The sequence below is a fragment of the Dryobates pubescens genome, chromosome 12, assembly GCF_014839835.1.
Source record: "Dryobates pubescens isolate bDryPub1 chromosome 12, bDryPub1.pri, whole genome shotgun sequence".
Lineage (NCBI taxonomy): Eukaryota > Metazoa > Chordata > Aves > Piciformes > Picidae > Dryobates > Dryobates pubescens.
Genome location: NC_071623.1, coordinates 28780709 through 28796739, shown reverse-complemented (window position 1 = coordinate 28796739; position 16031 = coordinate 28780709). Strand labels below are relative to the sequence as shown.

The 16031-nt window shown below is 39.6% G+C and overlaps 1 long non-coding RNA gene and 1 pseudogene across 1 annotated transcript; one reads left to right on the top strand and one right to left on the bottom strand.

Annotated features, from left to right (window-relative positions):
* Positions 1-2193: 2193 nt before the first annotated feature.
* Positions 2194-10603, bottom strand: LOC128897627 (uncharacterized). The gene is made up of 4 exons (XR_008462500.1): positions 10562-10603; positions 8065-8102; positions 6500-6586; positions 2194-2302 (listed from the first exon to the last, which is right to left on the bottom strand). It is a non-coding gene; the product is annotated as an uncharacterized LOC128897627 (long non-coding RNA).
* A 476-nt stretch (positions 10604-11079) lies between these two features.
* On the top strand, positions 11080-11198 carry LOC128897635 (5S ribosomal RNA; annotated as a pseudogene).
* Positions 11199-16031: the final 4833 nt, after the last annotated feature.

The following is a 16031-nucleotide window of genomic DNA, read 5'->3' as shown; positions in this document are numbered from 1 at the left end:
GACATACAGACCAGTTAGGGTAGGAATGCACCTCTAGGGATTGTCTAGTCTAACTCCTTGGTCAGAGCAGGTCACCAGAGCAAGGTGGATAGGTCTGTGTCCTGACAGATTTGAATACCTGCAAAGATGGAATTTACAAAGCCTCCCCAGGAAGCCTCTTCCATGAAAACAGATGTAACCAGACTGTTCTGAGAGGCTAAAATAATATTATATCAATGTTATCCTGATGATACTGAAGGCCAGAGATAGTAATCACTAAAATTCAAAATCATGTCATAAAGAAAAGGAAAATTTTACATAGCAAGTTCAATAGGTCTTAGATTGGTACCAAAGCTTGGAGGTGTACAAGCCTCTACAGTTCATTAGCCATGTGCCCAAACCAGCAACTTAAAAGCAAAAATAAATCAGAGAAGTCGAAAATAGAACTTTGCTTTTAAAATGGGGTGAATTGTTCATGGGAAGATGCTGTAGAGAATTCTAAGGAAGCTCATGCATAAGGCAAACATGGGCCTTGTTCCCTATTATTCCTCCTTTCCTTTTTCTGATCATATTCTATCGTGTCTGGGGAATGGCCTCCAGGATATTGACAAAGAATCACCCGTGATTAGCCAGAAGCTGTCATAGTAGGACAGGAGAAGAGTCAGAGATCCCTCACACTAGAAGAACTGTTGTGGGAAACCAACTAGTAACCTGCCTTTTTGAAACTTTGAGGATGAGAGGAAGAAAACAGAGAAAGAGTATGAGAGATGCAAAAAAGAAAGAAGCTCTTTCCTCCTTTCCTTCTTTCTCACCCACTTTTTGTCAGAGGGGAGAGGAGGTGATCTTGGGAACAAGCTAACAATACAGAGACAGACAAAACCCTGAGGGAAAGCAAGAGAAACCTGGAATGTGCTGGCTTTCAAGTCCCAGGTTTCCAATACAGTCATCTGCCCCTGCTACACAGACCATTTGATTTTTCTTTTTAAGCCAGGTTGTGTCCGTGGCCTGCACCGGGGCTGAGCATTGCCTAAAACTGAGGTTTCCACAGCTCTCTGTCTTATCTCAGATGCCTTCAGGGTGATGCATGTACAGTTTTTTCTTGCTTTTAACCTAAGCATCCAAAAGGACTCCTGACATTGTATAGAAACAGCAAAGGAAACTCAGCTTGAAGCCTTTTATAAAGTTCAATGTTCACCTTGAATATAATGCTCTTCTGTAAAGGAAAATGTACCAGATTTCCAGTTTTTAAATAATTTATTGCTTTAATTCCTTGTTTAGACACACACATAGGTGTGTGTGTTACACACTTTTAGTCAGATGCCCAAACTGGGTAACCTGTTCTGTCGTGTGAAATCAGCAGAGTTAAGCTGATTTGCAGCTGGCCCTGAAAGTAACAGGGCAAAACCTGGGCTGGAAGTGAAATAAAAAGCAAATGCCAGTTTATGCTAATTCCAGAGCTACAAGTCTTTCTCCTCACCTCTCTGCTGCTCCCCAGATGATCTTTTGTGTTTTTTTAACCTACTTGCATGTTATTGTCATTGTCATTGTCATTATTCAAATCCAAGGATCAGAATTCCTTAATTGTTCATGCCAGTGGGATGGTTGTGGTATGAAGAGGATATATATACCAATAAGGATCATGCAAGACTGATCTAAACACTTAGTATAGATCTTGGTAGACACAATTACAGCAGATCAACTTGACAGAAATGTATTTGTTTATGGAAAGAAATAATCTAAATATTAACAACATATGGTCTGCATAAGGAGGAGTGGAGAGGAGAGGAAAGGTTCAGAAAGGAGAGATTCAGAGAGAAGAGAAGAGAAGAGAAGAGAAGAGAAGAGAAGAGAAGAGAAGAGAAGAGAAGAGAAGAGAAGAGAAGAGAAGAGAAGAGAAGAGAAGAGAAGAGAAGAGAAGAGAAGAGAAGAGAAGAGAAGAGAAGAGAAGAGAAGAGAAGAGAAGAGAAGAGAAGAGAAGAGAAGAGAAGAGAAGAGAAGAGAAGAGAAGAGAAGAGAAGAGAAGAGAAGAGAAGAGAAGAGAAGAGAAGAGAGAAGAGAAGAGAAGATTAACCAGGTTGGAAGAGACCTTTGTATAACTTATATAGTCATCAGTTCTTCTTATAAACTCATCTTCTAAACCACAAAGGCATACTGACAATAAAATTTAGGCTAGGAAAATACTGAATGGAAGAAAGAAGTATGCATTTTATATGAACAAAATTTCAGATGCTGGAAAAAAAGAAAAGTTCTTTCACCTGGCATGCTGTTTCCTCTGTCTTCTTTCCTTGCAGCAAATGCATGCCTTCACCAACAGTATTATCTTCTGTGAATTGTGAAAAAATAAAAGAAAACATGCATTAAAATGTCCTGGTTTAATTTTTTTTCTGAAGAATATAATTGAAATTCCACTTAATATTTTGAGCTGGCATCAGACAAAACAATACCAAGTATTTTCATATCCTAGTTCCACCTTACAGCCATAGGTCATGTGTAGAGAAGACGCCTTTGAACAACTTCCTTTATTTGCCATGTGCATCAACAGGAGGAGGAAAAATGAGTCGCAAAAAATTTTATTGAATGAATTTGCCTTTAGAGGCTTCTGTAAGAGCTTCTGTTACAACACAAAGTTTTTTTCTCCTAGTGACATGGTAGTTGCAGTAAAACCAGAAGCTTTTCCACATGCATGTTGCATTCCAAAATCTAACATGACTGAGCAGCTTTTAAGTTGTCTCTTCAAGCCACTGAGGGCCAAGTGTCTAATAATGCAGTTATTTAAATATAGAGGTAGCTAGACTCCAGAAACAGCATAACTCCTGTCAAGCAGTGCTTATACAACACCATATTAACATAACTGGGTTGTTTCTGGTCCTCAGGCTAATTCGTTTTTAACTTCTGCAGGCAACTCTGCACACTGTAGCCTTGTACTCTCTAAGCTTACTCTAAAAGTCAAGCCTTGCATTGTTCAACCCTGTGCCCACAAGTCCTCTTACAGTCTAGTCCAAAATAGTATTGTTTGGTAGCTGCTTGCATTTGAATCACAAAGAACCATGTGACAACCTTAGCCTGAGAGAATACATACAGTAATACTGCTTTTAAGGTAATTTTGTTCAAAACCAAATGAACAACGGCAAACCTTCATGGTCCCCTTCAGTCATGATCCTTTTTGTTAACCCTAATAACATACAGCCACAGTACTCTTAAATCTTGCTTAAATCAGATCACCAATCGCCTTAAATATGGAATAGGGTATTTGGGTTAAAAAACCCAAAACAAACCAACCAAACCAACAAAACATCAACAAAACTCCACTAACCCTCTCCCCCAAAAAAAACCAAACCCAAAAGCAAGCATGCAAAAGATGCATGTAAGCTGCAGTGTTCTTTTCTTCCTAACCTGGAAATGGCTACTTACTGTACTGTGGAGTGAAGAGAGAGCAGTGGAGAAGTACCTCTGCTGCCTCTGAGAGATATCAGCTATTTTTGGTTTGTCTCATCCACCCCAGTGACTAACTTGCATAAGTCAACTTTTTCAATAATAATGCTTTTAGGCTGGCAAATCTAATACTGATGGTTTGTTTGGGGATTTGTGAGCCAAGACAGGTGCTCCCACTATTGTGTCTGCAGGATGTATATGCTTTTAGAAGAGAAGAGAAGAGAAAGAAGAGAAGAGAAGAGAAAAGAAGAGAAGAGAAGAGAAGAGAAGAGAAGAGAAGAGAAGAGAAGAGAAGAGAAGAGAAGAGAAGAGAAGAGAAGAGAAGAGAAGAGAAGAGAAGAGAAGAGAAGAGAAGAGAAGAGAGAGAAGAGAAGAGAAGAGAAGAGAAGAGAAGAGAAGAGAAGAGAAGAGAAGAGAAGAGAAGAGAAGAGAAGAGAAGAGAAGAGAAGAGAAGAGAAGAGAAGAGAAGAGAAGAGAAGAGAAGAGAAGAGAAGAGAAGAGAAGAGAAGAGAAGAGAAAAGAGAAGAGAAGAGAAGAGAAGAGAAGAGAAGAGAAGAGAAGAGAAGAGAAGAGAAAAGTCCAACCTATCACCCAACAGAATCTAATCAACTAAACCATGGCACCAAGCACCCCATCAAGTCTCTCCCTAAACACCTCCAGTGATGGTGACTCCACCACCTCCCTGGGCAGCACATTCCAGTGGCCAATCTCTCTTTCTGTGAAGAACTTCTTCCTAACATCCAGCCTAAACCTCCCCTGGTGCAGCTTGAGACTGTGTCCTCTTGTTTTGGTGCTGGTTGCCTGGGAGAAGAGACCAACCCCCACCTAGCTACAACCTCCCTTCAGGTAGTTGTAGACAGCAATAAGGTCTCCCCTGAGCCTCTTCTTCTCCAGGCTAAGCAACCCCAGCTCCCTCTGCCTCTCCTCACAGGGCTGTGCTCCAAACCCCTCCCCAGCTGGACACCTTCCAGCAACTCAACATCATTCCTAAACTGAGTGGCCCCAAACTGGACACAGGACTCAAGGTGTGGCCTAACCAGTTATCAGTCTGAAAAACTGGGCTTTAGTCTGTTTTTTTTTTTTTTATGTTGGTTTTTTGTTTTGTTTTACAAGTAATATACACAGTAGCATTAAGGACTTCATCCAAGGGCTACCAGTGTCAGTGGGCATCTTTTAATTGATTTCAGTGAGCTTTGGGTCAGGTCTGTGAATACAGCTCTGAAATAAGCAGAGAAGACTATGCTGGTCACCACGCATGGCTGATTACATCTAACAGGAATTTATATTATGCAACAGACTTGCAGACCTTGAAGGATTATCTCTGTTAATAGAAAGGTTTGATCAATAGTGACAAATAATCTTGATCAATAGTGATACACTGTAAATCTCCTTGCCATGGTCTTCATCACGGTGTGAAGGGGACTTCCCTTGAAATAATTTTACTGCAGTAGGGAAAAGGGAGATTTTTATTTAGCTGCCAGCTTTGCTTCCTTTTCCCTCTGGGCCCCTGCCCTTCAATTACAACACTTGTCAGCTTTTTAAAATGTGCACTGCTTCTTTTGCATGGTTTGGATATTTAAAAGGGTAAAAATAAAGTATTGAGTGGAAAAGATTGTGAAAGAAGGTCAAAAAGTTCTGCTGTCTCCCTCAGCTTTTTCCCACCTCCAAGCGAACAATCTCTGAAGTAGCTGGACAAATCATTACAAATCATTTATTTATTTTTTTAAATGCAAGACTTGTATGGAAAGAAATGCTTAATATTGCTTTCACCTGTCACTGCAACTGCTTCCCTTGCAAACCAATGAGACTCACTGAATGTTCCTTTTCCTCTCATCAGCTATTCACAAGAGCAGAGCTCTTCTAAATTTTCCTGTCAGCTCTTCTTCCTGGTTCTGGTTCCAAGAGGCCAAATTTGCCCATATGTGGGCAAATGCCTCAGATATTGCAAATTCAGATCTTTTTTTCCAGGCATTTAAGTGTTTATCTTCAAGCTGTGAAGCAAATGATATGCAGCTGGAAAGCCGATGCCCTGTCCTCTGCTTTCTTCTGCATATTCAGGTAACGGTAGGATCTCGCACCAGTGGATAATACCTAGACCATTTGTACAGTAGGATCTCTCACCAATGGATAGCATCTAGACCATGTGTACAGTAGGATCTCTCACCAATGGATAGTACCTAGACCATTTGTACAGTAGGATCTCTCACCAATGGATAATACCTAGACCATTTGTACAGTAGGATCTCTCACCAATGGATAGTCCCTAGACCATTTGTACAGCATACACTAAAATAAAGGAAATGGCCATCTTTCCAGTTTGCTGGCTTAAGCAGAGAATAAAACACACATCCACTTTAATCTCACATGTATTGGTTTCTCTTTCTGCTGAACCTGTCTGATTCGGTCTGATTAGGCAACTACACTGGATATGCCTTTACTTTAAAAAGTACAAATAGGAATTTCTTTCCTAGAAGCAACATTAATCAGGTTAAAGCATTGTCATTTAAATCACCTAAATAGATCTAAATGATTGCTCACTTGTTATTTCTCATAGTTATTTTTGTGACTTTATAGTGCTCAGCTCTTAAACAGTGTAACTTAGCAACTTCCCATACATTAGATGTAAGGTTGCTTTGACAAAGTTGGTCAAAACAGCACTAGAAATAAAACTGGACAAAACAGTTGCCTACAAAATTTTGCAAGCTCCATTTTGCACCTGTCATAAGAGGCTTTTTTTATGGCTACCTGGAGCAGTCTAAAGTATACAGGGGACAGGGATTCCTGCTATAGACGCTAATTATAGTTGGCAAGCCCTGTACAAACGACTATGGCAATTTACTGTAGTGGAAGTCTTTGGCCCATGGACTACAGAGTGAATTAATCACAGAGTGTCTTCTAAGCTTCCCAGTTTTAAGGCAAGCTTTATATTTAGCTATTTTTCTCTCCCCACTGAGGACAAGATAAATTTCAAAAAGACTTGACAAATTATTTAGCTAGATCACTGGTGAAAAATGATAATTTTTCCTAGGTGCCCTTTTAAATACTTTGTGGAAAATGCAAATTCAGCTGAAATATGTTTAGCAATTACCTTCAAGCTGACAGTGCCTTCTGATGTACGAATCGTTCTCTGGCTTCCTGGAACCCTGCCAAAGTGTGCCATTCACATTTTTCCTTTCTAAAGTAAAAACACAGTGAACAGTCACCTAAATTCATGGAAATCCTGTGAAATAACAGGTGAGTCTATAGAAATAGCATCAGAATAGAACTCAAACAAGCCTGCAGAACACTGCAGCATCTGCTTAAACATGGAAAAGAATTGATGACTTCATGATACAGGGAATTTGACAGACAGATGGTATTTGTTGTGGGCATACTTCAAGTGTTGTCATCTATTTTTGCCATCTTATACCTCACTTAACACTACTAACACATGATCAGAATGATTGCTATCTTTACCATTGGTTTTAAGACCTGGGCACCCACAGAACATCTGTGCCTTTATTTTCCTTCCAGGATTTTGTATAAATATTATTTAATTTTATAGTTAGTGAGCTAGTGTGTTAGCAAGAAATGGTATCAAAGCTGCCCACATCTCTGTCATGTGCTTCAAGATCAGTACTCTCTCAGCCTGAATGGGAGAAACTAGGTTGGCTGTGAGGACAAGATGACCATTCTCCTGTTCCCTTTGTGAACTTCAAAGTGCAGCTTGTAGATAACTACTACTATTTTGTGCTTTCTGGTTGTGTTTTTCATTTTGGTATACAAGTTTGGTTGGTTGGTTTTCTTTTGTTTTGTTTTAATATTGGCTTTCACTCTGACTACGTCAGAAGATTTTCCTTATGAAAGCATTTAGCAATTCTGTCAAGTGCTGGGAATTCAGCACAGCCTGGATGCTGGAGACCAAATGATACAAGTGATCAAATGATGCATAAATGATGAATAAAAGTCTTCCAGTTCAGGGCTACACTGCTGTGAAATACAGAAGCGTTGTTACAGGCAGATGTAACAGCCCTTTATCAATAAGGACTAGATACAACAATTAGACCTAAACTCTGAAGGAAAAAATAGTAAGATGTTAACAGGAAGCTCTCATTGGGGAAAAAAATATGGGAATTTTTACTTTTTAAGAAAATTATGATTTGTTTTTACAATGAATTTACAAAATGGAACCAATTGAATCACAAGTGTGGATATGCATATGCAGCGTCAGGACAAGCGGGAATGAACCCCTGAATTGCCTCTTTGGTGAACTTGTTTGTGAAAGCTGAAGCAAAGCAGTTTAACAGTGGAAGGGGCAGTGGCCTGAATTTGATTAGACCAGAAGATTTTCAAATGTATTTATTTTAATGATTGAAAGAAACTGGACTTGGTGAGAATTTCTCATGCCGTCCCATAACAGGTTCCTTAAATCCCAGCCTGGTTTCCGTGTTTAACTAGTTTGTTTTCAATACCTACAAATGTGTCCCTGGAAAGCAGAAAGGGAAGGGGATACGTTGATAGCTTAACTGGGGTTTCTTGTTTGTTTGTGTGTGTTTGTTTGTTTTCCTTTCCTTTGCATTTGATCCAAGAGCTGAAAAGCAAATTAGGCCTTTAATTAAAGTTGGCTCTTCGAGACTACGAAGGGTACAGTAAATTATTTAAGCAGTTACTAACCAAATGCTTCATTTTCAGACATGGACTTCTGGATGGATCTAAAAGAATTAAAAGAGTTTACCATTAGCTGAAAGTCAGAATGAAAAACGAAAGCAATTTAATCAAATATGGATATTTTCAAACTCATTTTCTTCAAAGCAGGGCATAGGGATTTAGCTGGGCAATTCCCACTGGCTTTAATTGGAGTTACTTGGCTTTTCTCATTCAATCCATCATCTACTCCCCCATGCCACACAAAGCTCTGAAAGCCTCTGAGTTTTCGTTCTGCAAAAATATGTTATTTAAGCTTCTCTGTTATCCATGAGTCTTCAAGACATGAAGATTTCATGATTGAACCAGGAAGCCCATCAGAAAAAATAAAAGAAGAAAAAAAGATAGTAAGAGGTACTTTTCTTTAGCCTGCTTACAACTTTTAGAAAGTAGTGTCTGAAGTTTGGCAACATACTAATAGATTGAGCCAAAGACCTCCCTATGATTATACCATCCCTACCGTCTCTAGTTACATTTTGTTGGCCAAAAAGACTTTGAGCCTTTTGCACATTATATCAGGGAATAGTCCTAGCTCACACTTCCATCTGTGGTCAGTGATTTAAAGAATATGCTGAATTAACAGAAGCAAAAGAAAGATTTGAATTAACAAAGATTTACCCTGTGAATTAATTTGTTTCATGTTATTCATTAAAAAAACACACAAAAAACCAAACAGAATTATTTCTCAGCTGGAGGATGAAGTCAGAGGATTATACTCGATGAGATTGGAGATCCTCTAATCTGTGACAATGATTAGGAGAGGAGAAGGAGCACAAAAATTGAGATCCATCTCCCAACTTCAGATGTGGGAGTGTCTCCTGAGCAAGGGCATAAAACTGAACTACTGCTTGTAAAGGAAGTGGTCCATAAAAAGTTCTTTTTGAAAACACTTGCATTATTTTTTTTCTTCCAGAGTTCCACAATTTAATTCTTAGAGTCTAAGCAAGGCATACTTCTGTTCTATTTAATTTGATGCTGCTTTGTTGCCCCATTGTAAGGAAAAACCCACCACCACCACCAAAGATAATTTGTCACTTTTCCCATATTTACAGAAAACACTGATGTGAAAACTTCTGCATTATCAGAGGGGTATCATGCCAGAATAGCACTGGATGGATGCTCACAAAGAAATCATTGTCAGTACAAAATCTCTTCATGTGGAGTGGTTTTCATCCATCTTACCTATGGTTTGCATCAATTAGTCAAATTACCTAGAGAACCCCCCTAAATTCTGATCATCTGCAATAGGATGAGTTTTACAATAGAACTGATTTATTTGCATTGTAATATTTGACACTGTATCTGCTGGCTACTATTTCTACATCTGGAGCAGACTTAGTTCTTATCTAAGCAGGACATTCTTAGGCAGGGAGATGATTGCTTCATATCTTGTGAAACCTGATGGGATAAACCTTGGGTAAGGCCAACACAATTTGACTTCTGTAAGAGTGTTAAAGAATGATGAGAAAACTATGAATGAGAGAGTTATGTCCACACATTAATTACTGCAGTTTTGGGAGCACTTTCACAGGGCTGTGACTGGTCACAGATAACTGAAGTACATCTCTGGGTTTGGAATTGAGAAGCTACCAGCGTTTCTATCAAATGACCAGAATTACATTACTAAGACAAAGGAGCTCTGGGGTTTCTTTCAAATCTTTATCTATTTTGAGATTTCTCAGCAATAGGTGTAGGTAATATTTGTGTTCTGAATTTAGTAGAGCTCCACCTAAAAAAAAAAAAAAAAAGAAAACAAAACATATTTTTTTAAAAAAATTCCATGGATTTTGCTGTCTGTCACAGCCAGACAGATAAAATCTGTCCCTATCATTCCATTAGGCAGGATTTCAGATTTAGTCTGGAGGGGGACCACTTCAATAATGCAATAGCCTTCAACTTGAAGCCAAAAAAAGAATTAAAAACCCCTATTTCCTCTGCTTACTAATATGTGTTAATCATTAGCCCAAACCACAGCATTTTGTCTTAATGCATGAGTGCAAATCGTGATGCTGCCACAAATACACTTGGCAAAGTAAGGTTTGGCTTCTTGCTTTATCTGAATCATTTTGCAACTGCTTTTTTTTTCACGTGGATTAAAAACCCAAACAAAAAAACACTCTTCAGGAGATTAACAGGTCAGTGGTGCAAATATGCTATAAAATAGGTTACCACTTCAATCTTTCAGAAAAGCAGACATATGGTTAAAGCAAGATCAGATTAACTGCATTTGTTTTTAGCTGTCCTGGTTCTGATATTTTGGAAGAAAGCTTTATGTATATAAAAAAATCATGACAAAAGAGCTTTACTAATGCATTACATGCCTGTTACTTGCTTTCCCACTGCAACATTAATATATGTACTCGATGAGAATTAAAGCAACATTGGTGAACATTAATAAAACAGGAAGGATGAAAGGTACAAACAAACATAGTGACACTATGTAAACCTTGAACTGGTCTCAACTTACTTTCTTTTTTTGGTCACTGTGTTCTCAATGTCAGGAAATTCCTTTTAAAAAGACAGAGAAAAGAAGTCTATGAAAATCAAAGTACAATGTTTTCCTCACTGGAAAGTCACTGAATGATGTAGTTTTGATGCAGGCTTTTAATATCCACTAACATTTCCAATATTTCCTTTTTTCCAGCAGCAGAAGCTGTGAAGGACACGGCACACCAGTGAATATATGTAGTTATGTGTCCTGATTTTAGGAGGTTTCAATATCCATGGCTCCCAAGAAGCTGACAATTGTAATACCCCTGAGAAAACAGAGAATAAAACTCCTACCTCAAGAATGGATATAGTATTTCTTCCACAGTATGATTCTTTTTAATTTTATGAGGATAAAATACCCACATGTTACAATGGGATGTGGCTTTCTAAGAGGCACAGGAGGAGACAGCGTCTGTAATCCCATTACATGTAAAGCAATGTGTTAAGAGAGCAGGAAACTCTTAAGTAAAATTGAAAACTGGCAAGCAAAACAGTGCCTATGGCCACACCACCCTGAGAATGCCTGATCTCATCTGATCTCAGAAGCTAACCAGGGTTGGGCCCAGTTAGTGCTTGGATGGAAGAATGCCTGGGAATACTGGGTGCTGTAGGCTTCTGTCCTTTAGCTGGGATGGTTGGTGAGACAGCCACCTTTTAATTTTGGGCAGGTTGCAGGTTGGGCATCATGGAGGGGCAGCTGCAGAAGGAGGGGCAGCTGCAGAAGGGGGGGGCTTGGGCTTGTGGCTGCTGGTGATAGATGTTGGGTGGCTGTTCGTTGCACCTGCACAGCACTCCTTCGGGTGGGTCAGTGGGGTGGGAGCATGGTGGTAGTTCAATGAGTGCAAAAGTCAATAACTACCTGAATAAAAGATATTATCATTAATCTGCCTTTGTAATAATAGTATAGAAACTAACAACTAGCAGTTTTCCATGTCATTTTTCCAGGGAGAGTCAGGACTGTACAATTCCTTCTTCTAAGGGATAGAAAAGTTTACTGAGAAAAGTTTTTCAAAGCTTCTAAATGAGTCACTGCATTCAAGTGCAACTGCAAAGCATCACTAATAACTGAGGGCAAGTCCTTGAGAGAATTCACTTTTAATAGGCTGACTGATACAGCTGGCAAAACAGAGATGCACTTCATGTGGAATTTGGGCAACTGCATATTGGTCTGGGTTAGTTTTGGCTTGGGCTAGAGTTTTGTTATGCCAGATACTGCACAAAAGCTTTCTGCTGAACACCAGGAAATTCTGTTTTGACTCCTTCTTTCAAACATTTGCAAATCATCAGTAAGTTCCTGGGTTATATGTACCCACTGGGACAACTTGTTCCTTAAAAATGAAGTGGAGGAGCACTTGTTCAGACACCTAAAATCCCACGTTAAGTATAATAAACAATGCTGTATCTAAGACTCTGACTTGAAATTGTTAAGTAATGACTTTCTCCAATCTATAATCATTCATTTCCCTTGGAAATTTGGTCAAGGGGGTTCTAATTTCAGCTTTTTAGTTCAGACACAAACTGCCTTAAACTATCTGCAAAGAAAAAAAATGCAGATACATTGAAAGAGTAAATTTTCACCCAGATACATTGAAAGAGAAAACTTTCACCCTGTTTACATTCAGGTACATTACTGCCAGTCATATTTCTTCCATCTGTGCTATTATCATACATCTGTGGCTTACTGTTTGTTTCTGGAAAACTCTTGCCTTGAGGGACAAAATGCAGTAGGAAGGGAGGATAATTCACTTCAAACATTTCTTTCTAGGTTGTGTTTCATTGCATCTGTATACATAACTGCTTGCTTGCCTAGGATGGTGAACCACTGAACCATAATTTCATTCCATTGGACATACAACTGGATAACTGGGAGGATTTACCAGAGACCTTCCAGCATAAATGAAACTGAACACTGGTAAGAGTAAACTCTACTGGCACACTGATATAGAGGAAGCTGAGAGGATACCTCATCACTCTCTACAACTACCTGAAGGGAGGCTGGAGTGAAGAGGAGGCCAACCTCTTTTCCTTGGTGGCAAGTGTCAGGACTAGAGGAAATGGTTTCGATTGCACCAGAGGAGGTTCAGGCTGGATGTAAGGAAATATTCTTCACTAAAAGGGTTATCAAACATTGGGATGTCAGCCCACGGCTGTGGTGGAGTCACTGTCCCTGGAAGCATTTAAGCAGTGTGTAGACCTGGTGCTTAAGTTTAGTGTTGAGCCTTCAGTGCTGGGTCAGGCATTACACTTAATGATCTTTGAGGTCTCACCCAGCCAGATGTATTCTCTGTGATTCTCTGTGAAAGTTGTGCAAGTTGACACAGCCCTGAGGGGCATCAAATCAGAATCAAGCACTGGCCTGGTGGCAAGATGACATAGACCCCAGAGCCCAGATGATATATACCCTGACAAGATGTGGGAAGAAAGAGAAGAGTTATGTGGGTGTTGAAAGAGCGAACAAAAGGGTTCCTCACTCCGCAAGTGATGCCAGCCAAAACATCTTATTGCATCTTTGCCATTGCAGTTATCTTGGGACTTGAAGTTAATTTTAACTTTAAGAAAACCTCAGGATGCCATGCTAGGGCAGAAAAAAGTCTCTGATCCCTATACTTTTTTGATATCTCCTGAGACAGAATATGAAAGCACTGTATCACTTTCATATCTATTTCTTCCAGCCTAGAAAGCAGAAACTGGGATAAAAATGTCCATGATGAATGTCACTTCAATCTGCTGTGCAACAAGAGACATAAAAAAAGCCTCAAACCATTCATTATTTTATAAATATGAAAACCTCTGTGTATGGAGCTATTCCTCATATTCTTATGTTTAATTTATTTCCTTCCTGTAATACTATCTACATCTGCATGGCTCTGACCACAGTGATTTAAAAATGTCACCCACGCTGCATGACAAAAAGCCAAAATATGAACTACATAAAACAATTTAAGTGCATAATTAAGCATTTTATATTTTCCCTCTCTCCTCAGTAAAATCCATCATAGATTTTTTATTTTTTTTTTTAATTTAAATCTTCTTTGAGAGAGTGCATCAAGAAAAAGCTGTTGGGATGCACTGAGGTCATTTTAGCTGAGTGTGGGAAGTTCTGTTAGCACCTAGACATTTGTGAATGACAATAATTGTATGCAGTTTCCAGAGCATTATTTTATTGCATTCGTAGAATTGTTCACAGATGCTGTGGACAGATCAAAAAACTATTCAGAATTTCCTATCTACTTTGAAATAACAGAAAAGGGACCTGGGGGTGCTGATTGACAGCCGTCTAAACATGAGCCAGCAGTGTGCCCAGTGGCCAAGAAGGCAAATGGCATCCTGGCATGCATCAAGAATAGTGTTGCCAGAAGGAGCAGGGAAGTCATTGTGCCCCTGGACTCTGCACTGGTTAGGCTACACCTTGAGGACTGTGTCCAGTTCTGGGCCTCTCAGTTTAAGAAGGACATTGAGACTCTTGAACATATCCAGAGAAGGGCAACGAGGCTGGGGAGAGGCCTTGAGCACAAGCCCTACGAGGAGAGGCTGAGGGAGCTGGGATTGTTTAGCCTGGAGAAGAGGAGGCTCAGGGGAGACCTTATTGCTCACTACAACTACCTGAAGGGAGGTTGTAGCCAGGAGGGGGTTGGTCTCTTCTCCCAGGCAACCAGCACCAGAACAAGAGGACACAGTCTCAAGCTGTGCCAGGGGAGGCGTAGGCTTGAGGTGAGGAGAAAGTTCTTCACAGAAAGTGTTGTTAGCCAATGGAATGTGCTGCCCAGGGAGGTGGAGGAGTCACCATCCCTGGAGGTGTTCAAGAGGGGATTGGACGTGGCACTTGGTGCCATGGTTTAGTAGTCAAGAGGTTTTGGGTGACAGGTTGGACTTGATGATCTTGGAGGTCTTTTTCCAACCTTATTGATTCTGTGATTGTATGACCATACACTGATGCTGGTTTGTGTTCACTGGATGTCATGGGATGCAGTGCTCCAATGAAATGTGAAGCGGCCATTTAAAATAGCACCTTTTATTTGACACATCTCTTCCTGCTGTGTCTGCACCAGCTGGTCAGATTGGGGTACAAGAATAAATGCCTGCTGTTTGTGCAGGTTTTTTTAAAGTACTTTTTTTCAGTAACTGATTATGCTTAAAATCATATGTAGCTTTAATCTGAAGCTTGAAATTAAGCAGTTTTAAAACTAGGTTTTCTCTTAGAACATAAATTAAGGTTCATCTAGACTCTACACATTCACCAAAATGCATAATTATATTGTTTGGGGGGTATAATTCTTCCCTTCCCTGTGCCAAATAGGAATGATCTGTTTCCTAGAAACCAACTGCACATGTGGAAACTCAGCATTATGAAATTATTAATGAAGTCCTTTCCTCCTTGCTTTTATCAAACAAGTGTGAATTAAATAATTGAATGTGTCCCTCTGGTGTTTACAAGGTAGCTGAGAAAGCTAGAGCTCCTCTGTCTGTTAAGACTTGCAAACAGGGAAATGATCATTTCAGATAACTGTCCCTCTGCTTTCCCTCACTGGAATCAAATATCAATTATAACACTGCAGATTAAAGCAGGTATCATGACTGATTGTGATTTTCCTGGGAGTAACTCAGAAAGACTAGTAAATTATTTGGCACTTTTCTGATATATGGGGTAGTCAATCATATCACAGACAGCAGCTGAAAAATATGTGGATCTCATGACATTTGGTGATTGCAATCTGACAGGAAATATGTGAAAGCAGTTTTTGTAGTGAAGACTCTTTTCCTGAGAAGCTGAAGGCAGTTCAGAGATAGAAGACTGTAACACAAGAAGTAGAAGTTACACAGCACAGTTACAGGCCAAGAGTATCCATATGGTTTATTATATACTGTTGGCTACCAACTGTTACTGAGAATAGTCCAGCTCAGCTTTGCTGTGCAGAATGTTCAAAACCAACTCCATAAATCTATTGTTTTGTTCTGTCTGAGATTACTGAATCATAGAATCAATAAGGTTGGAAAAGACCTCAAAGATCATTAAGTCCAACCTGTCACCCAAGACCTCATGACTAGTAAACCATGGGACCAAGTGCCACATCCAATCCCCTCTTGAACACCTCCAGGGACAGTGACTCCACCACCTTCCTGCGGGGAGCAACAGGCACAGTAACCAAAAAGTTAACAGTCCAGCTCCCTGAGAGTGTTAAAATTAAAAGACAAATGTGTGTAACAGGCACAAGACTGTACCAGAGGAACCTGGGGTGGGAACATCCCAGACAAAAATATTCTGTATACTGAACAAGTCTTCTAAGTTAAGGAGAAGAGTGTTATACATGAAAAAGATTATTCTTCATCCAGGATGTGTCATTTGGACAGAAGCAAAAATAATCATGCTTTAAAAAGGTACCCATAGAGTATGTTCACTGAATGATGTCCTCCACAGCTTCAGTGACCACAGTACCCTAATATTTCCC